At 34.3% G+C, this 10,652-nt stretch overlaps 1 pseudogene; it reads left to right on the top strand.

Moving 5' to 3' along the window:
• Positions 1 to 2,387: 2,387 nt before the first annotated feature.
• On the top strand, positions 2,388 to 3,654 carry LOC149794389 (uncharacterized; annotated as a pseudogene).
• The last annotated feature ends 6,998 nt before the right edge of the window (positions 3,655 to 10,652 follow it).

Genomic DNA, 10,652 nt, shown 5'->3' on the forward strand with positions numbered 1-10,652 from the left:
CTGCTTGGTCAGTAGCAAAAGTTTAAACTGTAAACAAATCTACAATTTTTTTCCCATGTGTCCCATTAAAGAACAAATCTCAACAACAATTGTTTAATAAGACGTAATTCTTCTATCTTTTCTATATTCAAAACTGCTGCTGCTCTCTGTGATAAGTCAACCTTAATTTTCTAGTTTCATCTCACGATTTACGAAACAAAGACGATTCCATGGTAATATTAATAAACAAATTGAAAGTTCCTATACTTGACCATGCCCCTTATATATATATATATATATATATATATATATATATATATATATATATATATATATATATATATATATATATATATATATATATATATATATATATATATATATTGTTGTTGTTGTTGTAGGGTTTAACGCCATTTTTCAGCACATGATAGGCTATGTATGGCGGCCAGTATTAATGGTGGAGGAAGAACCCTGGAAAACTCCGGGAAGAACCACCGACCCACGAGAAGCTACTGGCAAGCTTTCTCACATACCCACATTGGTCGAATTCTAGACTCGAACCCACGCAGACAGAGGTGAGATGGCAGTGATCCGTAACGGAGAGCGCTCTAGACCACTCGGCCACTCGGGGCCCCTATATATATATATATATATATATATATATATATATATATATATATATATATAATGGACCAAAGTTTTGAAACTCTGAATGATTTTTGGCTGGTTTTAGTTTTAGATGATTTACATTGTCCTAGGAAGAGCCAGACCCCGGGAAGAACAACCGACCCACGGGAAGCTAGTGGGAGTCATTCTCGCATACTCACTTTGGTCCCTCCCATAAATAGAATGATACATACATAGCATGTCCTCATCATTAAACAAAGTAATGTGACTGCAAATAAGAAGTTGGATTTGTCCTTTGAGAAACGTAGACTTCTACATGGAGTGTACAGTTTGATAACATAAACACTGGTTACAAGAAAGATGAAGTTTGAATTAATTGATGAAAAAGATATTAAGATATCCGGGTTAGTTACGTATAAGGTTTGCTGAATTTATAAGACTTGTGATAGCTTGCTTAACATGCTGAATTTAATAAAATGTAATGGAAAAGTATGTTCCACGTAGAAATTAATTTCGCTATCTTGTATTGAAAATATATCCAAAGGTTTAAAGAAAAACTAAATTTGCTTGACTTCTTCCAGTATCATACCTGGATACCATATGCATTTGGCTATAAACACGATGGGCCTTATGCTTAAGAGTTCGGTAACAATAAAGCTTTTGACTGAAATTTAAACATCTTTCTTTGAATGTGATTGTGCATTCAGCGTCATAGCAACAAGGGCCAAGCATTCTATATAGTCAGTAAATAACTATTTTTTTCCATAATACATCTAAACGTGTATATTAAACGATGCTCTATTAAATAGGACAGCAAAATATGACAAAAGTAAATGTGTCAAGTTTAATTTAAAACTTAATAATGATAATAATAATTTAATAATTTATATGATATAGAGGATTGATATGCATTACTATGCTAGAACTGCATATAATATAATGATGCTATGCATTATCAGCCAACTAGAGGTCACCGTCCGAAATACGTCAATATGACTTCTTTAGAAAGAACATGTGACAACAATGCTATTTTCATTTACTTAAGCAGCATAGTTGCTCATATTCAGTTTCTTTTTCTTCCCATAAATGGCATAAAAGTTGTGAGGACAGTTATATACAGCAACTAAATAGGCTTTTGTTGAGCCCGGTTAGTAACAGTTGTTTCCCATGAAAGAAAGCGATAAATATAAGACCTTTCCTATATGGACAATTAAGGTAAGCTAACGGCATTGTTCTTATCATCGATACGTGTGGTACTATTCAATAGTTTCTGCCATTTCTACTTACTGCAATAGAAATAGGTTTGGGAATTCTATGTCAAAAACCTATTAATTTATGCTCGACCAGAGTGATATATATATATATATATATATATATATATATATATATATATATATATATATATATATATATATATATATGAAACAGTTTGAAATTTACAAGTCATTTTCTGCCCAGCTATTAATGTAGAGTCCATGTATGACTTTTATTTACGTCTTCTTGAGATATAGGTATCATGACATACTCCACCCCATCTCCCTTCTAAATACTACCCTGATCAGTTTGTAAAATTAGGTAGTGAATTATTGTCAGTGTGTAGTAAAAGGTGGATATGATCATTTCATGGTTTCTTTTTATCAATAAAAATCATCTAATTCTTAGGCGGAGGACAGTCTAACAAGAGGACATGGCGACAGCTATACGGGTAGCAGCAGCGGGAGTTGCAGCCGTCTATTTGTTACCAAACTGGTTTCTGAGAATATTGGAATTAATTTGGACGAATGTCAGTACCCTGTAAAAGAATTTTTTCTAGGGCAGATGGAAGACTTGAACTGAAAGCTCTGGAATGTGTCGGGGAACTGGATATTCCTCTTAGCATTTGGAACAATGCGACTGCGTTGGTGAAAGAAATTTTAGACATGCTTCTGCAAGAAATGCGGGTGCGGGTGCAAGCATCATGATATGAGGGTCTTGTATTCGATGGTTATCGGAAGCAGGGAAGTGGAAGAGACGGTCTGAAAGTTAGAACACCAGATGAGTTTGACGTCTTGCTTGAGTACCATATTGAAAGCCTTCATGTTGATCCAGTACCTATTGACGCCTTTCCCGGCCTTGGAGAAATGAAAATCATGAATACAGATTACGAGATCGAAAGACGCTTTGCAACATGGCTCAGGAAAAATGTTATCGTTAGGCACCAAGGCAATTACTACCTGAGGACTAGGATTCTACATCAGTCGGTATTTGAGTCTCTCTTGGATAGATGCCGAGAGAAAATTGAAAACGAATCGGAACATATCATTCCAGCTGACCAGAAGCATGAACTCGCCGTCAGTCAACCTGACAATCAAGAATATTCAAAGAGACAAAGGGATTGTCGGCGCTTTGTGGGATTGGCTATTGGCTGAGGGAAACGAGCCTGATGTTATCGATATCGCTGTTGTTCCAGCAACGATGGTATTAAAGGAAAAAGCACGCTGCTCTTCCGGATTTATCGACTGTCTAAGGTACGTAGTTGTGAAATGGATGGAGGATTCTCAAATATTAGCTTCACGTTTTGAGGATCCGTCTATGATAAGGCGTATCTGTACCTCGGGATATGAGAAACACTACATGGATCTGGCAAGAAACGACACAGGAAAGCGGTATATTATGACGGCGTGTCGGATCATCAAAACCTTTATGAGCAAGATGAAAGAGAAACGTCTCTCTGGGCAACTTCCTTCGCCCATTAGTACATTTCTTCGCTCTTTCAATCTGAAGAACATCGCTTTCTACTGCATGCTGTTCACCAAGTCTGTAACGGTATCACGCCAAGCTCTTGGACATTTCCTGGGATTTTTGAAAATCAGCCTTGAAGAGGAACGCATACAAGAATTCTTCCATGGAAACTACTTACTGAAAAATGATTTTCCGTCTTGTGCGGAGGGTGATCAGGTTAATGTGTTTGAGCACGTATCACGAGATACACTCATCAATGCCCGACACTCCCTCGGCACCGTGTTATTCCAGCTATCTGAGACATTTGACAAGAAGGATCTGGAATGAAGCCCGTGCCAAAAGTTTAAGAGCTTCGTAACCAGTTCGAAATAATTCATCTCTGTAAATTCGTGTCCCTAATATGACATTTGAGAAACAAAACATTGATTCCGCATGCTTATAAATGATGAATTGATTTTTACGAAATGTTCAAGGAGAGAGTTCTTTGGTAGCTAGTGTTATAGATAAATGGGTTTTAGGTGCTAGGGACATATTCGGAACATATGAAACTTTTCTTAAACATTGAGAAGCCGGTGACTATATATTTAACATTGACATTGTACAGATTGATGAAATGATATGCAAATGTTAACTAAATTATAATGTCTTCATTATCTAGCAAAGAACCTGGACTAAAGGAGTATAACATCAAAAAACGAATAACATGAATTGATAATACAGTAAATATGGCTGAAAAAGCTGGGTCAGGCAAATTTTAAAATTATTTTCCATGGGTTGATTGATGTACTTTCAGTGCTACAAATAAAACATATCGATGGCGTCAAACGGACATGAACGAAAAAAGTAAGCTATCAGCCTTGTACGAAGATTCGTTTAAAACAACAAGCACTTTTGTAGTATCTAAGTTCATTGGATAAATGCATGTTGTATGTAACATTATTTTGTTGCCAGCAAATAATCCAAGATTGTATATGCATGTGTAATAATTTACTTAAAGAATCGGTGATAACATAATAAACACATGTTAAATATAGATATAAATGATGATGGAAAGAAATTCATTAAAGATTTATTAAATTGACTAAATATATTTTGTAAAGACTTCTGGTGTATTGTGAAAGGAATTATAGATTTAAATTGAGTATACGTATGTATAAATCGATGATGGATCAGGCCGACATTTTGGCTGAGCGTGACGGATCGATGAGCAGGTGATGAAACTGGTGAGGGGAGCTACAGGTAAAGTAGCTGTAAAGGCTTTTGTCATCCAAATATCAGTTAGGTTTAGCCATGCGGCGTGGCTTGTAATGCTTAATTGTATGATACCTGAGGTATATAACAATGTAATTATGAGAAGACGTGACTCAATCTCAAGTAGATCTTTCTATTCAGGTTTAGAAAATAGTGATGAGGGACTAGTAGAGTTTCATTGGTCACCAAATAAAGTGAAAAGTTTCTGTAGTCTTAATGAAAAGTATTCGTTTTAAGTCCAATTTTATAACAGTTACATGCGTTAGGTAGCTAGAAATAGCGTTTTATCTCAGTGGTGGGCAAAGGCTTTATATATCAGGTACCCGACATGCATAAAGACCTATAAATTTACGTTGCACCTGTCAAATGTCTAGAGATACCAGTTCCTCGTAGTGAACAGATATTATAGATCCGCTGTTTCGCTTGAAAGAAATTATATTCTTATGGGGATTTTATTTCAGTATGATCAAAGTCATAACAAAAATATTTATATGGAATAAAGTTATAATCGTCCTGATGATGCTAGCATTGCAGAGAAGAAGAAACTCCGCAAGAATTATTAAAAATTCTTATACATCCTTCACTTTTTGGCAGCCATAAGTCTTTCTGACCTATTGTCAAATCACTCACCACATCTTACAACTTTCACTAATTTCGCAACAATACCCTCTTAAATCATTATTTACACCCACACTCACCCGCTTCTTACACCACCGACCTATTTCGCTATCATATTATTTTTATTATAACTCACATTTACCACTTGTTGCTTATCCCAGACATTTTACAACGTTAAGATTTTCATTCGTCGCATAATAAATTATGATACAAATACACGCCTGGCTATGTGGGAATGTTGCAGGAGTTAGATTAATATCGTCAGGTGTTATCTTTCAAATTAAATGCCAATTCTTTTCACCCCAGTAGAGAAAGGCGTGAGTGCTTAATCGTTAGTTTTTAGGCTAAAATACCATTAAGATATTTGTACAGTGCAAGGAATTATATGCATTTTTGATGTAGTGTGACGTGCTACATTAAAAGTCATTATGTAAATATGGTTTAGCCACAAGAGTCAAATGGCTAAAGACAGCCTTTTATCCCTGTAATGGGAAAAGGTCTAACAGATCAGATACACAACATGTATAATGACCTTGTAACAAAGTTACTATGCACCTGTGTCAGATGAGTAGATCTAACCGCTAGTCCACGTGTTAAACAGAGGTTTTCTTAGATGTTTGGCTTTAAAGACACTTTACCCTTTTGGGAATTTTATTCAGCAAAGATACAATTCTTAACAAAAATATTCATTTGAAAATCTATTGTAATGACATAGTAAGAACAATTGTCCTATGACTCTCATAGTACGGGGAAGAAATTTTGCACGTTATAAAACATGTTTATATAAGCATCATTCTTTTTGAACAATTATCAAACAACACACTCTCCCTCTTAATACACTTCCAACGCATATTACAACAAAAGTCTGTGAAATCATCATTTTACACACACACACACATACACACACCTCCTTCTTACACCTCTCAATCATTTCTCAGCAATATTTGTTTTATTCACGACCCACACTCACCCCTTCGAACTCATTCCAAAGTTTCACAACTATACATTTCTCAAACATACCTGTTAGTCCATTGTTACAATAAATGTAGTCTACGCATCTTTGTGAAGTTGCAAAGATGTATTGATGGTCAAAAATGTTACTAGAACAAATTAAAGAATTGCTTTCTCAACTGAACAAAATAGGAAAAAAAAATAAACAGTAGCTGAAGCAAGAGAGGAAGAGGAGGAAAACTGTTGAAGAAGGACTGGCGGATTTAATCTTTATTGGTTTAGAAAGAAAATTAATTTTCTGTGAGCAGATGTTAACAGACACCTCTTGGGAGGCATCAGTAACAGAACATGTCAAGTTTAGTCATCCTAGCTTTCGTCTACATGGGAGCATTTCCGGGTACCTCAGTGGAAAACAGAATCTGATATATTTATAACTCACCCGAATTTCAAAGTCACAAATATATTTTGGATGTGTGGCAAGGAAGGCCTGTAGATTTTATTTATTTATACTTGAGCTATTATTTTATAACACAGACCTTTGCTATAGGTGTAAAAATAAAACCAATCCTGCCACGTGAATCACTCACCTGATCCCATATTTCAAACCGCGAGCTTAGGCTGTAGGCTTAGGGGACCATTCTCATACATTTTATCAAGATATGTTTCTTTTTCCTTTTGAAATTTAATATTGCTGTAAATGAAACGTACTAACTAAAACAAAACTAATAACATTTGATGTGGAAGATGAGTAAACTGCTTTTTTGTTTAGTTTACTATTCCAAAACCATCCTAAACACATGTTGGGTACAGTAGTATATAATATATGACATGAACAATATAATTTGTGGACCTTTTTTGCAATCACTAATTAGCAGATCATGGATTTATCCATGTATACATTTTGATCAGCAGGTGCGCAAATACAGCATCCACAATGCTAAGCTATATTGTCGTTTCAAGTCTTTGATGATGTGCGAAATGAAAATTGTATACAGGTATTTTATAATAATATCTTAAATCTTATAATGGTAAATTCATGTATAACATTTAAGTCCCTTTTCAATCTCTACTCCATTAGTATATCATATTGGCCACTCATTAAGAGATCAGTCATAGCGACAAGAGAATCTTACATCAAAGTAAAACCGTCATTTGATATGATTTACCTGCAGTTACAGTTTTATAATAATAATTGACCAGCAGGTGTACAAATTAATAAGTAGATACTGTTTAACTTTAGTATACGCAACGACGTAAGTCTATATTTAACTTGAAAGTCTTTAAAGGACCGCTTAAATTTAAAATTTTAAAATATATGATGCCATTTTAAATTTCAACTTGAATGAATACGTGCATGATATTAAGTTTCTCTGTGATTAAGTTATTCAGGACACAAAGCTGTAATGTGATGATAATGATTACAGATCACATTAGTAACATATCTTTTATAAAAAATAAATAATTATTGTGTCAAGATCACGCATTTATGAATAACGTATGTTAGGCAAGATGTATGAGAATCCATTATGAAAGTGTACATGCCATTTAATTTCGCAAGATAATTTAGCACACAATATGAGATGGCATTTCGCACGCAGCTCCTATTCTTACGTGGGTATATGGTATATTTTTTAAAAACAAAACAACAAATATTACTATTTAGCCAAGGGTTGCCAAAATTAATATAATGAGTTCGTTCAGCAAGAAAAGATCCAAAGTTAGTTTCTAACTTCATACAACTTATTCAGATTGATTAGTTTTACGCCAGTCTACATGCATTTTAATGTATTTTTTTGAATGGAATGGGGGTAATTTTTGAGTGCATACGTTATGAAAAGTCAAATCCATGTTAATGGAAATCGGTGGATCTTGGTGCGAGATATGCACAGGTTATATTTGGCTACAAGACATCATTGTCTTATCAAGCTTATAGTCAGTTCAGAAAAGAACTGATCCCTTCTGTATAAGTCCTCCAATTAAATTGTGTCTAGTCAAATGCAAGTGAAAGTGAAGGTAAAAGTAGTGTAAATAATGACAATAAATTGTGTAGAGCATTCCTACAATAATAAGTCACATAATCTGAGGAAGGTCTTGTGTGTAATCACATATAATCTAATCCTCTCTGGGGGAATAATTCTTTTCAATCCAAATTTCCTCATCGGAAATTGCACAGTTGAAACAATCCATCTACATTGGAAAGGCTCCAACAATCAAAGAAATACAGATATATGTACATGTTATGTTGTGCTACAAAACATCATCGTTTTATCAAGCTTGTAGATTCAATGTTACATAAATAAGTTTCAAGGTTTAATCACACTTGTAAGGGCAAGTAAACATCAGGTGCTTCGGAATGTTGCATAAAATGAATTATTTTCACTTTTTGTGTGATTATTTGTAATAATATGTAGTTAAATCTACCAGACACGTAGCATATTGCATACAGAGTTAATCTACTAAATGTACAGTAAATCTACAGACTGATTTGAATAACTGAAACTAGAGACCTATCAATCATTGAATTATATCGTTTTAGTAATCGGTGATAAGGGGTAAATCCATTGAACACTGACCAGTATTGTTGGTAATTGGTATGACTTCTGTGGAATATCGAATGATCGCGGCCACTGGACAAGGGAAAATACAAGAAGGAAAGTAAGATCAAGTGTTGCTGGCTAAGATGATTTAATTTGTTGTTATAAAATGCTGGAGTATGAAGTAAAGAACGCGTCATGTGGGCAATGTGCCACGTAGGCGATCAATAATGCAGTCGACTTTTGCCTTTGTCATTACTTATAAACCAGATTATTCAATATCGTGCATTGCTTTATGATTCTATTAACACCAGAAAGAGGGAAGTTGATTATTTTAGTGGAGGGCGGCTACACATGCAGTTACACTTTTCGAAACAGTTTTGCATACGAAACTGACTAGTTGGCCTAACTGTGTTATGACATTGTTGAAATAGAATTACATAACACTACATAGTTGTTCTATCAGTGAGGACTGAAGAGATTCTAGTTTGCAAAAGTAAATTGGGTCCTTATATTTCCGTAAAGATTATAAGCACATTTTTAGAATCAGTTCCTGTGTTAATGAATCAAACCATCTGTATGAGTGCTAATACACAATCAATATCATAGCTAATTGAAACATTAACCTGAAATCCTCCACGTGGTGAAAAAATGAGACTTCCAAATAACACTTATAGGTTTTGATATCTTTGAATCGGAGTAGCAGAACTATTTTGAGTGATTATAAATTCAGAGCCATTTAAATACAGTGTACATACTGAATAGGGTATGTGGAGCTTACATTTGACCAAATGTTTCTTTTTAGACATTTTGTGCCATTAAAGTCTTTTTGCTCCATGACAACTGCCATAAAAGCATCTGCTTGACGAATCTTCTTGCTCTACTAATCAATATTTCCAATGAGCTTCAAAGCATAATTACGCCAAAACAAAAATGTCACAATATCGACCTTCTGTTTCGTGGCAGATAGTTGAGTTGAAATACACAATTTTGCAAAAGCATTTGTTCTTTTTACATCATAGTGACAATCTACATTTTCGTATTTTGTAGGTTTAGAATTTTTAAGAAAACGAATTTTCCAGGTTTTCCAGGCTATTTATAGTGCATATTTAAGGAAGACCTTGTATATCTTAGGTATTGCTTTTAAAAGAACTTTTAATTGCCTTTATTTTGTGCATGATTGAAAGGTGTAATTTAGGTAATAGAGTATACAGCTTGGCCTTACTTACTGCACCTATAAAAAGATAAATAAATGCTTGCTCCTATTGCTCATGATCACATCCTGGACTTCAAAGGTAAATAATAATTTATTTTCATTTTTATATATTTCATAAGTCATTTGTTACACTATCCGGAGGTGGTATTGTCTAGTCTGGCATAATTCATCTTGCCTATTTTATTAAACTGCTAATGATAGTGTTCTTTAAACTAACTGATTTCTTCAGCACTTGTAAGCAATCATTTTAGTTAGCCGTGGGTTTAGTTCATGTACATTTTCCATAAATACAATATCCAAAGTCATTTTAGCAACAGTGCATGGACGTAACATAGAAGTAGCCACTATCCCGTCCATTGTGCGTGTTGCAAATGCAAAAAAATCACCTTACATCTGTCACTCTCTTAAAATTACTTATTGTCTGAAGAGGCCCCCCCCCCCTCCAAGAATGCCGTAACTTTTTAATGTTTGCAGTAACTATAGTATAATGGGTTAATATGCGTCTATAAGTCTTGTTTTGCTGGTGCTAACTGTTATATAATGAATTATATTGTTTTCCTGTTTGACATTTTATTTATGATTGGCGATTGTCCTTGCATCAAACAAGTCAATTGAAAAGGAACACGTTGATAACATTATTCCCAATTATTGCTTTCATTTATAATGTAGTTGTCACTAATTTTGTGTCAGATAATTTTAATGTCTTTTATTCTAAGTACATATTTCTAACACTGGAAATTATTCGTTCCAGTCAT

Source organism: Sinohyriopsis cumingii, chromosome 8 (assembly GCF_028554795.1).
Source record: "Sinohyriopsis cumingii isolate HCF-2022 chromosome 8, ASM2855479v2, whole genome shotgun sequence".
Lineage (NCBI taxonomy): Eukaryota > Metazoa > Mollusca > Bivalvia > Unionida > Unionidae > Sinohyriopsis > Sinohyriopsis cumingii.